The sequence below is a fragment of the Oncorhynchus tshawytscha genome, linkage group LG09, assembly GCF_018296145.1.
Source record: "Oncorhynchus tshawytscha isolate Ot180627B linkage group LG09, Otsh_v2.0, whole genome shotgun sequence".
NCBI lineage: Eukaryota > Metazoa > Chordata > Actinopteri > Salmoniformes > Salmonidae > Oncorhynchus > Oncorhynchus tshawytscha.
The window spans coordinates 69,257,339-69,271,874 of NC_056437.1; the positions used below are offsets into that span (position 1 = coordinate 69,257,339).

At 42.0% G+C, this 14,536-nt stretch overlaps 1 protein-coding gene across 3 annotated transcripts in view; it reads left to right on the top strand.

Moving 5' to 3' along the window:
• Window positions 1–1,640: 1,640 nt before the first annotated feature.
• Window positions 1,641–14,536, top strand: part of rarab (retinoic acid receptor, alpha b) — a 193,561-nt gene continuing 180,665 nt past the window's right edge. For all 3 annotated transcript variants that reach the window (XM_042327316.1, XM_042327317.1, XM_042327318.1), the window contains exon 1: window positions 1,641–1,896. The gene's annotated coding sequence lies outside the window, so the exon portion shown is untranslated. The remainder of the gene's footprint in view (window positions 1,897–14,536) is intronic.

Here is a 14,536-nt window from a genome sequence, read left to right on the forward strand (position 1 = left end):
CCATCTGCTAGTTCCGTCTCCATGGCCCATAAACCTTCTGGCTTTCTGCCCTGGGATGCTCAGTTTCCTGTCCCAGGAGACACAAACACACACTCTGGATCCACTAGAACTGGGTTCAAATACTATTTGAAAATCATGCTTGTTTGAGCTTGCCTGGTGTGATGCAACCAACAGAAAAGTCCCCAAAGTGCAAACACCGCCCACCTGACACTCCAGGCTCAAAGCATTTGACATTTAAAATAGTATTTGTACCGAGGTCTGAAGACATTCTCCCTGGAAACATCGCCGGCCAGCCAGGCCATAGTGCTGTGTGGATAAAAGTTCCTGGCAGTCTCCAAGCAGCTGTCTCTCCCCTCATACATCTTGGCAAAGGGGGAGGAGAGAAGAGAGAGATGAGAGAGGACACCCAGCCAGGGATGCCTGGCTTAGGAGGGGCACATTTATGGCCTATGGCCCACCCTGTCTGGCAGTAACAAGTGTGGACTGGATGGACCCGTTGCGCTCACGTCCATCCCAGGAATAGCCCTGGAGGGTAGCCCACTCCAGTCTGCCATAAAAAGAGGAGAGGGAGACCAGGCGAGGCCAGGAGAGGAGAAGGGAGGACACTAGCCAGGATGAGCGTCAGAGGAATCATCTTTGAAAGCCTCTTCGAAAGATTACATTTTGGGGGAAAGAAAGAAGGAGAGAGAGACTTCTAGCAGGAATACTGTAGCGTGGCCCCTTAAAATGGGTGGGGTCAGAGATTTGGGTGCTCCCAAGTGGCACAGCGTTCTAAGGCACTGCATTACTGTGCTTGAGGCATCACTACAGACACCATGGTTCAATTCCATGCTGTATCACAACTGGCCGTTATTGGGAGTCCCAAATGGCCCAGCGTCGTCCGGGTTTGGCCGGTGTAGGCCATCATTGTAAATAAGAATTTGTTCTTAACAGACTTGCCTAGTTAAATAAAGGTTAAATAAAACCATGCGACTCGTGCTGTTTCGTCACAAAACCTGGTACTGTGGTTGTGCATGATCTTGGACCTGCTACTCACGCAGATCCATGATTGGTTTCAGCAATGGTTTGTTTGCGTTTCACACATTCTTTATAGCGCAGATTAGGGTTACAAATGCTCCAGGATCATACAGTGAGTGATATGTGAAAGAGCCCTTAGAGTGTACACTTAAGAATTTGGTTCATGGACAGTTGACATAGACAGGATTCATTCTTGATGCCCATATTAGAAATAAAGAATTAAACCAATCCAAGATTGATACTGACATTAATGCCACATTTATATTCAAAACATGTAATGCATTCATTTGACTATGAAAGGAACATAATACATATTTGATACATGTTCATTGTGTTGCTCATATAGCGCGCTTCCAAAGTCATAGTTAGAAGAGCAATAGCAGGCTTCTTAGTAGGCTGGAGTTTTGATGTACAGTACAGCTGATTCATATAACCAACTCATCATCAAGCTTAGATTTTTTTTTGAATAGATGTGTAGTGCAAGGGCAAAAGCCCAAAATGTGCACGGGGAGGCGGGCAGGACTGATTTTGCGAAACCCTGCAGTAGATTACATAATTGACATGGTAGATATGAAAAGAGGGAGTGTACTTCTGTAGGCTGGCCAGTGTTGCGTTTCCGAAAATGCACGTGACCGCAATGGCTGCTGCTCTCTAAAGCCTTGCATCAAGTTGCGCGGCACCGTGAAAACCCGTTTCTTTGCCGAAAACTCGCAGAGCTCTTGTCAGACTCCCACTGTCTGACAAAGCAGACCTTACTGTAACGTTCCACTCCTCGTCATACGACGGAGAAACGACTTCGGAAAAGAAGCTCAGGACAAAACATCCCCGGGCTCGGTTCGGACTTCCACCAACCAACACGTCGGTAGGAGGAGTCAACAGGTATTGACTGGCTTTTTATTTCGGCTACTGACAATGAGATTGTATCGGACGTGTGACAGGTAGACTAGATTCGGGAGAAGCCTCTCCATGAATCGAACAGATGATACCCACTTAAATCTGTCTAGTAGGCTATTAATTTGGAGGAGAGCGCTGAATGTGGTGTTCCAATCTTTGTGCTTTCCTTTTCTGTTGTGCAGAAATATCAAACCGAAGCTTTAGCAAGCCACATCCCGCCATTATGTGAACTGTCAAAATGTCATTTGTTGCGAGCCGTGACAGTTATATAGGTTGCCGCTACAATGTAACGAGCGTTGTCCATAGATGGAATCATTGCATAGTGCGCTTGTTCAGCCAACACCTGTCTATAGGATTTTTTTGTGCAATTTCCTTTCAAAATGTATCGATTTAAAGCTTAATTTTTTTTTAAATGTTTAGTTGTCACATTGAATGCTGGGCTGCCACTCAAAACAGTTCTAAAAAAAATGTCACTGTCAACGCCTGGCTTGTGGTGACATCCACACGCAAGTTTGTCCACGTTTTAAAAAAACAGTTAAAAAACAAAACAATGACCGCCTGGGCGTCCATTCACAAAGTTCTCACATGTGTGAGGTTGATCAGATTTGTAATATTTCCGTGTTGGCCATGATGTGACACTGGTCCAACCTACTAGACATCCTCCACAGCATATCAAACCCGCAATCCTAATTTGCGTACTCCCACACCTCCAACAATTATAATGGTCTGTGGGTTTTGCTGCTTTCATAAAGTGGGAGGTGGGAATGTACTACATTGTGAAGTGGTAGATACCAGTTGGATGCATTCATGTGCTTTGAACTTATCGATAAGAGCAGATTGGCTAATGGCCAACAAGCTGCATTAAACTATCAATTTAAAGTACAGCTATTATGCTTGCAAATGAATTATAGTGTTCAAATACCATATTAATAGATAGCTTTTTATGAATAATATTTTGTTGCATTTAACTGCAGAGAATGCTGTTATCAAGGTAATTGCCTTAGTAGGTGACGTCAGAGCATGTGAGAGCTCTGGATGATAGAGGGGTTTCCCACTAGTAATTACCAGTTGGAGGCTTTTCAAATGGAGTTTTCCCAGTCGTATGTGGTAAATTTCCACTTCTCACTTGGTTACGAATGCGGCATACAGGGTTCATCATAGTCCTAAACTTGTATGCATATGCACAGCAGTGTTCTAGAATATTGGACTGTTTTGCTTTTAATACTCTTTGAATTCTCAGCGCAGCTCAAGCAATTTCTCCAACGGTCAGCACATTGCAATGAATAAAGGTGGGATGGTGGTCTCGGAGACGAGTAGCTATGTCACAATAGGGCGCTGGACTATCGCGTCTCCGCTTCTGTGCACTATGATTTAAGCGTTAGGCTGCCTCATACAGCCTACTTCTGTCGGGTAGGTTTTTATCTACCTGTCAATATGTATGATGGGTTGACTAGGCTGTAGGACTTGGCAGTAGTGCATCCCCCCTTTGACAAAAAAATGTGAAGCACCCCCACCCCCAAACATCTTCCTGCGACTACGGGATTTTGAAAAATTGACCATTTTTATATTATAGAATTTAGCCTAATTATTCTATACCCCCACTCTGAGTCAATTAATTCTGGGAAGTTACACAACATTACGTTCGTATGTCAACTACTGAGTGTGTTTTAAGAGCTTACTTTTTTTGTGTTCATTCGACACTGTAAAAAGACACGGTTCCTGGAAGTACTTTTAGGGGTTCCTCAGATTGCAACACCGGTGGAACCCCTAAAGGTGCCTCAAGAATTAGAACAGCTGCATACTCTAAAAGGGATGTAAATTAAAAACTGTAAATTATTGGGACCGAGGTCATAGGAGCAGACTTAGTCAATTAAGTAACTAGCGATTGTCTCGCTATGCTGCTGGAAATGTGATGGAATAAACAACGTGAGAAGAAAATATCCAAGCCAGCACATTATGGTCTGGATAGGTGTAAAACAAAAAGGTTATTAGTGTGAATTAATGTGAGTAGGAAAATTGAAGAATTATTACATATTTCTTCCCCGTGTGGTCTCTCAACGAGGAGTACTTCTGAATGAGCGCTGTGCACACATCCCATGTATACTTTTAGACTAACAATTCTGTTTGGAATACAAATGGCATTGATTGATGGCGTTGATTATTACGGATAAGTTGAGTATGTGCTATCAGCTGCAGTGATTATGACAAGACAGTATGGAGGAACAGAACACACAATCACACTAAATACATTGATTCACCAGTCAGTGAGTATTGGAATAGACAAAGGAAAATGACCATCCTCTTCCAGGTTTTTCTTTCTAGGTTTTGATTTGTTTAACACTTTTTGGGGGTTACTACATGATTCCATATGTATTATTTCATAGTTTTGATGTCTGTAAATTGGACACATTCAACATAAGTAGTTGATATCAAATGTAATGTTTTATTTTTTTTGTCAAGTTTAACAACCTAGATTGGGCCCTGTGTGTGTGTGTGTGTGTGTGTGTGTGTGTGTGTGTGTGTGTGTGTGTGTGTGTGTGTGTGTGTGTGTGTGTGTGTGTGTGTGTGTGTGTGTGTGTGTGTGTGTGTGTGTGACCTGTTTTGTGGAGGCTGAGTTTTCTCACAGCACCCAAACTCTACTAACTTAACTGGGCAGGTTAAGACAGAGACTGGAAGAGGATGGATGGAGATGGGGTTTAAATATCATAGGTTTAAATTAGGACTAACATTTCTCAATATTGACTCTAACTAGCTAAAACGTAACTCCCAAAAAGTATAGCTACAGCAATTACCAGCTAACATTAGGCTACAGCCTATGGCTTTCCTAGCTGATGAAAAACGAAGAGTACATTTAAAAATATATATATATATAATTTCACCTTTATTTAACCAGGTAGGCCAGTTGAGAACAAGTACTCATTTACAACTCTGACCTGGCCAAGATAAAAGCAAAGCAGTGCGACAAAAACAACAACAAGCAAATGATGTAAGATTAGGGAGGTAAGGCAATAGAGGCAAAAATAATTACAATGTAGCATTAACACTGGAGTGATAATGTGTAGACTATGATGTGCAAGTAGAGATACCGGGGTGCAAAAGAGCAGCAACAAAAAAAATAACAATATGGGGATGAGGTAGTTGGGTGTGCTATTTACAGATGGGCTGTGTACAGGTACAGTGATCTGACAGCTGATGCTTAAAAGTTAGAGAGGGAGAGATAAGCAGAATTCATTACATGATGTATTGTTTTTTTTGATAGCTATACACTAGCTAAGATAATAAAAAATGCTAAGGGTCCCTCACCTTTCACGTCGGTCCGTTGCAAGTCATCTCATGTCTGTCGCATCTCCAACCATCCGCTCGCTTCCCGCTTCCAGTGCGTCTTTTGACCAATGTTCTCAATTTGAATTATAGACACGAGCGCCCTTTATTCACAAGCACACTGCCGGGTCAAAAAACAAACCCCTCTTTTGAAAAGGGTTCTTCAAAGCACCTCTTCAGTCTACAAACGTAAAAAAATGAACTGATCGCAGAGTATAGGTCTTTAAATGAACCTTATGGATGTTTTTTTTTAACCTTAAATGATCTCGAAGGATCCTCCAGGAACCTTTTTATTTTTTAGAGTGAAGGGGGAGATGATTTGGGTCAGAAGAATGTTTTGTAGAAATGCCTCAATCTCCTGCCGGTTCCATTTTATCTTTCTCCCTGAGACCTGCATGACATTTGGATTTCAGTGCTCATGGATTTAGAATAGGTTTTGTGACATTAGCTCAGGCCTCCACTGCCATCTCAAAGTCTTGCAGGCAGAGATCACAAGACCAATTGAATCAAGGCATGGCACCGTGATGTCATCCCTGCCATTTAGGAACACTCCTGTGAGAGTGCTCCAGAGATGATGTGGCATCTGCAGCCCAGGGCGGTGTGTGTGTGTGTGTGTGTGTGTGTGTGTGTGTGTGTGTGTGTGTGTGTGTGTGTGTGTGTGTGTGTGTGTGTGTGTGTGTGTGTGTGTGTGTGTGTGTGTGTGTGTGTGTGTGTGTGTGTGTGTGTGTGTGTGTGTGTGTGTGTGTGTGTGTGTGTGTGTTTGTGTTTCAGACGGAAATATAGGCTACAAGTGCCCATGTGCACACATTGGTGTTCTCGTGTGTGTGTTGTTGACCAGTCTATACATATTTATGTCCTGTTTTGCCCAGTTGCTTTAAGGCCTATGTGTGTACAGATGCTTTGATCAGTTATTATGATGGGTTTTACATCCTTGATTTCCATATAGTAGATCTCTGAATGATAAACGAGGCCAAGCTTTTGTTTTGTTTGTTACAGAGAGCCCAAATGCATTGCTGTGCTGAATATTATAAGCTCAGTTGTCCAAATCCAAGCTACATAGCTTCTTAAAAATTGAGCGTGAATCATGTGAGGCTCATTTAAAAGGTGTCTCAAAACATGTTGGCTTGACTGAGAAAGACCACTAAATTCATTCAAATTGTGAATTGTATCATAAATGAATCATACAAATTTAAGTAGTACACCTTGCATCACATAGTGTAGGTAAGATACTATCTACCTTTTACAACCTTTAGTTTTAAAACTGCGTGCAATGAGTAAAGAAACCCCTGGATTAGCAAACGAGAGAGAACTAAGTTTCGTGTTGGTCCAACTCTGTGAGCATCCCCAGGTCCCTCCCGTCAACGTGATCTTATTCATGATGATCTGAAGGGGGGAAACTGATCCTAGATCAGCACTCCTACTCTGTGACCCTTTGTGAATGCCCGGTCTGATTGAGAGATAATCATGAGGCAAGCTGGTACGTGCACCGTTGTAAATGTGTTCCCGCCCTGGCAGCAGTGAGCGCCAGCTAGAAGCTCCTCTCCCACTGTATGTGTGATGCTGACTGACGAGATGATACCCAGGTGATGACAGGGTCCCGTCTGCGCTGTGAGTACATGTGGGAATGCACATGTACACACAAGAAGACGCTGTTGCACACACACCAACAATGGCTTACTGTAGGCTACGGATACATGCGCACACACATGCAGAGAAAGGTTGCTTTGATTCAAGCTGTGCATCATTTTTTTCCCATTCGCTAACTTGCTCAATAAACCAATCAAAGTAATCACTCAGCTAATTAATCAAACCGTTATACCTAGTAGACCACAATATAAAATGTCATCTTGAATTAGGCCTACACATCCCTTGCGTAAGAAAATATCTCCTATGCCATAATTTAACGGTGATTGTGCAACATGTCAAAAAGGATGAGAAGCTCCCTTCGTAAGATTGCAGCTCAGTCGTATTGAAGCACGACTGTATTTGATGCACTGCGAGCTGCCGCCATGACAGCAATTAGGATCCATAGCACGGCTCTGCCTGCCGCCCCTGAGAAGGTTTTACCCAGGAAGCTGTAGGCAATATGCTATGCATGACGTCAATGCTGATTGGATGCTTTTTTTCGAAGGCGAACAGCTCAAGACCATCTACACACGTCAGGAAGTTAGGATACTCTTTTGCACAAGGACATGTTTTGGCATATGATACCAGAGATGGTAGGAACCTACAGTACCAGTCAAAGGTTTGGACACACCTATTCATTCCAGGGTTTGAATTGATTTTTTTACTATTTTCTACATTGTATAAAATAGTGAAGATATTAAAACTATGATATAACACATGGAATCATGTAGTAACTGAAAAAGTGTTGAAAAAAAATCTAAATATAGTTTATATTTGAGATTCTTCAAAGTAGCCATCCTTTGCCTTGATGACAGCTTTGTACACTTTTGGCATTCTCTCAACCAGCTTCATGAGGTAGTCACCTGGAATGCATTTCAATTAACAGGTCTGCCTTGTTAAAAGTTAATTTGTGGAATTTCTTTCCTTAATGTGTTTGAGCCAATCACTTGTGTTGTGACAAGGTAGGGGTGGTATACAGAAGATAGCCTTATTTGGTAAAATACCATAAGTCCATATTACGGCAAGAACAGCTCAAATAAGCAAAGAGAAACGACAGTCCATCATTACTTTAAGATATGAAGGTCAGTCAATCTGGAACATTTCAAGAACTTTTAAAAGTTTCTTCAAGTGCAGTCGCAAAAACCATCAAGCGCAATGATGAAACTGTCTCATGAGGACCGCCAAAGGAAAGGAAGACCCAGAGTTAACTCTGCTGCAGAGGATAAGTTCATTAGAGTTACCAGCCTCAGAAATTGCAACCCAAAGAAATGCTTCACAGAGTTCAAGTAACAGACCCATCTCAACATCACCTCTTCAGAGGAGACTGCGTGAATCAGGCCTTCATGGTCAAATTATTGCAAAGAAACCCCCACTAAAGGAGACTTTTTTATAAGAAGAAGAGACTTGCTTGGGCCAAGAAACACGAGCAATGGACATTAGACCGGTGGAAATCTGTCCTTTCAGATTTTTGTTTCCAACTACCGTGTCTTTGTCAGACAGAGAGTAGGTGAACGGATGATCTCCGCATGTGTGGTTCCCATTGTGAAGCATGGAGGAGGACATGTGATTGTGTGGGGGTGCTTTGCTGGTGACACTGTCAGTGATTTATTTAGAATTCAAGGCATACTAAACCAGCATGGCCACCACAGCTTTCTGCAGCGATACGCCATCCCATCTGGTTTGGGCTTAGTGGGACTATCATTTGTTTTTCAACAAGACAATGAGCCAACACACCTCCATGCCGTGTAAGGGCTATTTGACCAAGAAGGAGAGTGATGGAGTGCTGCATCAGATGACCTGTCCTCCACAATCACCCGACCCCAACCCAATTGAGATGGTTTGGGATGAGTTGGACTGCAGAGTAAAGTAAAAGCAGACAACAAGTGTTCAGCGTATGTGGGAATTCCTTCAAAACTTTGTAAAAGAATTCCAGGTGAAGCTGGTTCAGAGAATGCCACGAACTTTTGTCCAAACTTTTGACTGGTGCCATTTAACCTAATAGAAACTAAAGTGTCATAAGTATTTAATTATTACAAACTTACCGTTTTTAACAAGTAATTTCTAATTGACTACCTGGTGAATATCAGGCTGTTACCCCATTGTTTTGACATTTCATCTAGATTCTAGCCTTTTTAGATGTTTTGCCTTGGCTCCAGGTAGACTTGACACTTGGCCATTTCTATTCGTGACTGCTCTATTGTGGAGCTAGCCTTGTGTTCCACAATTATGTAAACTGGAGAGAAAGGGGCTCTTTTGAGTCTAGTCGGTTGGCCCAAGGCATTGGGGTTCAGTTTGTGTGGGAGCACCGCCATGTTTCCAGTTTTCATACGACTAAAGTCATACCATTAAAAAGAAATCACGACAGCTGTGATGGAAACAGGTAGTTTTGGTAAAATGTTAAAGATGCCCAAAGAAAATGTCTTTATTTGACATGGTGGGATCTTTTTGTGCCGGTAAAATGAATTACGGGAGAAGAGGTAGTGGAAACGCATTTATGCGCAAATGTTGATATAATAACCATCATATCGAAGTAAACATGGAGTCACGCGATGATATGGTGTGTGGTCCTCCCACTATGACTCGGTAAACCATGCAGTTTATTAGGCTACAGATTAAATAAATTATGAACTTCACAGGCTGGTGAAAGTGCCCAGTGATCTTGATGTTCCTTTCCAATAAATATTAAGGGTCTTATTTTGGTGACATGGTGATTGATGCTTGACTGCCGTTTTTGATAAATACAAATATTATCGCTCTTATTCATAATAATCTCATCAAGTAGGCTACAGTATAGACTAGTCTATCTGCGCGCTGTTGGCTAGAGCGCATGTGCCAAAACCTGAGTAGGCACATTTGCTATTTAACGCAAATTTTTGTGACAAAACTATCGGTAGAGTTGAAAATGTGATGGGAAACCATTGAGTTTTAGATTTTTATTCGGTATATGAAAACTTAAACGAAAAACTACATTTTGTGTGCTCTACGTCATCACGCACTGATTTTTATCCGCAACAAGGTAGTTTGGTGGAAACCCACCACTGGTGGGAAAATACACATTTTCTTAATGCAGATTTTTGTATAATCGCTGGAAGATCTGTCGCCAACTGGATGGAAACCTAGCTAGTGATCTGTCATCTGATCTAGGTGGTCCAATTTTTGTGAGGTTAACAAATCCACTGCCTTCGTCCAATCGCTCTTTTCTGCCGTTGTCGGAGTATCTGCCTTTCCATGTGTTGGAATGCATCCTTTGCTTAGCTGTCTGACTGACTGCTTATGTTTATCCATCTAGACATTATTCATTATTCTTGCCTAAATTTCTACCTTATCTTTGTCTCTCTACTACTTTTTTAAATGTTCTCATCTGATCCTTTTGCTGATATTCTGTGTGTGTATTTTGTTTCTCTGTCTGTCTGTTAGTTTGTCTGTCCATCTCTCACCCTTTTGTCTCTTTACTTCTGTCAGCATCTTTGTCTGTCAGCATCTTTGTCTGTCAGCATCTTTGTCAGTCAGCATTTTTGTCTTCAAGCTTCTTTTGTCAGTCCATTGTGTCCATGTTTTGGGATAAGATGTAGGTGGACAACGGTTTCCCAGCCAAACAACTCATAAGCCAATATCAACTTCATCATCAATTGTCTTAATCCTTTTTTTTTGCACCAGAACATGCAAACAAGTGAGCAGTTGGCATCTTACTTGATTTTCTTCTAGTCTGTTTTTCTATCTAGAGGCATGAAAACGAATGTAAAATTGTGATGGCTTGCTGCAAATGAAAACAGGAAGTGAACCACATGAAATATATGTGGGTGTTATGAACTAATGCCCGTGGTCGAGGCCCACTAAACACAGGGCACACTTTGTGCCATAGCATTGGCGTGACTGTTGGTGACGAGCTGGACTCACTGGAGCGTAGGTATCTTCCTGTTTCAAATAACTTTACATCTCTCTGTGTCTAGGGTTTAACAAACCTAGATTTGTAGAATGGACTTTACAAAAGAACCCAACCCTACACTGTGGGTCTGTTTACACATCATACAACCGGTTGGTCTAATCCTGAATGCTGATTGGTTGAAACCGCATTCCAGCCGGTGTCTATTCGACAAGTTACCACCGACGTTGAAATGCCTATTTATGCTGTTCCATCTGACTGCACAATCCGCTGTCTCATCAGCCCAGCTAGTGGAAGTTATAAACTTGACTTCCACTATAAAAAGCATCTAGACATTATCTCACTTATCTTTTAGACTGAAATTTAGTTTTCAACAGCAGAGATTTGTATAAACCTTGCGGTCGGTCTCTACGACATTTGCAACATTGTTTCAATATTCAAATTCAATTTCCAACTGTCCCATTGAAATGAACTGGTTGGGAGTCGGGACGAGAGAGATGCAGGCAGTGTTTCTCAGCCAGGCAAATCATGAATCAGCTGGCATAATTTTTATGGACATATACGAAGGAATGTAAATTGAAAAAAAGGTACATGAAATTAAGTGCAGTTAGTTTGCAGCCTTTCCAGCTTCAGTTTGAAGTGATTGTGTTAGCGGTGTTGCTGGCTAGCTCCTCTGAACAAGTGTCCTGAAGAGAGAGCACATTTTCAAAGCCAGGCGAAATCGCGCCTCATTATCTCATTGTTATGGATGTATCCAAATAAATGTCACTAAAAAACAGCTTAAACAAATGCAGCTACTGTTTTTATTCTGGCTGCACTGTTTGACGAGACTGTAAATTAGCCGTAGTTGGCTAGCTAGCAAGCAAGGAAGGGATAAGAACATTGCCAGCCTGTATGGCAATGGAACATTTAGAACGAACGACTGGGTCGCATCCATAGATACAGAACAAAAAGACTGAACAACTGAGTTGCGTATCTGGCAGCCGAACCAATAGAACGAACGACCAGCCGGCTTGGGTAGCAAGCCTAGATTTGTTTTGGGACTATATCCTGTGGAAGGATGAAATGGTATGAATAAATTCATTAAAAAAAAAAACATTTTTAATTAAAATATGTTAAACATTATTTGAATATGTTGGTAACCCGTCGTAGAAAAGTGATAATGTCCTCACAGCCGGTGTTTGGAGGATATATTGTCACGGTTTGGTGTTGTTCTGAAAATCTCAACCCTGCCAGAATTCTCCCCTCCCTTTGCATTCTTCATTGCTGGGACTTGCTTGCTAGTTGACATTTCTGCTCTTCACTCCGTTGTCAGTTTAGCCTACATTTCACTGATCTTCGTAGCAGAAAGCATTTTTGTCTGCAGTTTTCAGTTTGGCTATTTGTTTCAAGTGTGTGTGGCAGTTCTAGCTTGTATGGTTCCCTGGTCGAACCCCCCCCCCTTCAGCCTCCGGTGCCCGGTGCCGCCCTGGGTGGCTGCCCATGTCGCCCGTACCTGAATCAGCTACTGATTTTGTATTAGTCTATAAATGAATCTCTTTGTCAAAATTCGTCATCTCTCCCATGTCTTATTCGACTAGTATATTTGAAAGTGTAAGGATAATAATTCAGCCAAAGTTGTTCTGAAATGTTTATTGCTTGCCAACATTTTACTCCTCTGTTTAATATAACACACATACATGAATTATTCATTTCGGTTGCCTATCCTGACGAAGTTTGTTCTATAGAAAGTATGTGTGACGTGTGTCACAGAAAGTATTTGACTCTAGCCACAAAATGAAGGAAATTAGAAAGGGGGAGAACTGTGGCAGGGGGGAGATTTTCAGCACAACACCTGTCATCAACATAGACTCGGGCCTAACAACACCCGTGACAATATATCCTCCAAACACCTGCTTATCGGGCATGATCATTCAATTGAAGTGAGAATTATCAAACATCCATTGGAGATTCTATGTGAGACAATAAGTATTCATACCCCTAGACAGTTTGTTGTGTGAATTCAAAATGGATTAAAAAATATAAAAAAATCTCACCCATCTACACACAATATCCTATAATAAAAGTGAAAACTTGTTTTTAGACCTTTTTTCTCATTTTTATTTCTGTATTTCATTTTCAATATCTCATTTACATAAGTATTCACACCCCTGTGTCAATACATTTGTAGAAGCACCTTTGGCAGTGATTACAGCTGTGTCTTTCAGGGTAAGTCTAAGAGCTTTTCACACCTGGATTGTGCAACATCTGCCAATTTATTCTTCAAGCTCTGTCAAATTGGTTGATGATTATGGCTAGACAACCATTTTCATGTCTTGCCATAGATTTTCAAGCAGATCTAAGTTGAAACTGTAACTCGGCCACTCGGGAACATTCACTGTCTTATGGTCAGCAACTCCAGTGTAGATTTGGCCTTGTGTTTTAGGTCGTTGTCCTGCTGAAAGGTCAATTCATCTCCCAGCGTCTGTTGGAAAGCAGACTGAACCAGGATTTCCTCTAGGATTTTGCCTGTTTTTAACTCCATTCTGTTTCTTTTCTATCCTGAAAAACTCCCCAGTCCTTAACGATTACAAGCATACCTATAACATGATGCAGCCACCACTATGCTTGAACATTTGAAGAGTGGTACTCAGTAATGTGTAATTCTTATTGACCCAAGACATTACAGCTTTTCATTTTGAATGAATTTGTAAATATTTATAAAAACATAATTCCACAATCACGCAAATTGAGGCTTTTATCACAATTTGTACAATGTCAAGGGGTGTCAGTACTTTCTAAAGGCACTGTGGCTCAAGCGACACTTTGGAGTACTCAATAGTGCTCAATACCGGCGGAGGTATTTCTAATTGAAGCCGTGCAGGCCTGGCCTGCGTTTTAAAAGGGCCAAGTAAATTGCATGTGAAATAGAGAAGCGTGTCCATTCTACAGATTCCATTACTATCGACTAATGTCGTAATGTGTGCTCGCATACATGCATACTAACGGGCAGGTGGAGTGGCGCGGGACAGATGGGCCGCAGTAAATTAAACAAGCCTTCTCCTCCTCTCGCTCTCGACGTCCTCCTCCCCGTGACGGAGCGGGAGCGCTGGGCGAGTTCTCAATAGTTCCCGCCGCTGTTAATGGTGTCTTTGTGCCTGCTGGCGGGCTTGTAATGGATGTGTGTGTGTGTGCACGCAGTAGGTGTTTGGTGTTAATGCATGTGTCCTTGGTGCTAGTGTGTTTGTACGCCATTGTACACAGTCAGTGGGGCTCGACGGAGACCGAAGAGAGTGTGTGGGGTAAGTCTTACCTCTACATGAGTCACATGTTCACACTAATGATGTTGAGGTAGATCTGGGAAACCTGGAGCTTGATATGGACATTCAAAAGAAAAAGCCTGCTCTAATTTAGTGTACCAGCACAATCATATATATATATATATATATATATATATATATATATATACACACACACACATTTTACTCGCCTCCCCTTCTAGTGGGACCAGTTTATCACAATAGGTCCATGGTGTACCGCCGCCGTATGTCCTGAGTTCCCCTTTTATGTCATCATTAATCTATGCGATCCCAATGCTGGATGAAGACACAGGGCCGTCCCAGATTAAAGCAGCGACTCATGACATTGTCTCTTTCCTGGAACGAGCTAACCCCCGCCCTTCCCTGTCCCCTGCAGGGGAGTGAGTCGTCCTGTACTTACATCTACCCTGTGCCAGCTGCCACCTGTCTTGATTCCCATTCTCTCTGTACTTAAAATGAAAATGCACCCTGTGTCAGCTCACAGGCGATCCTTTCC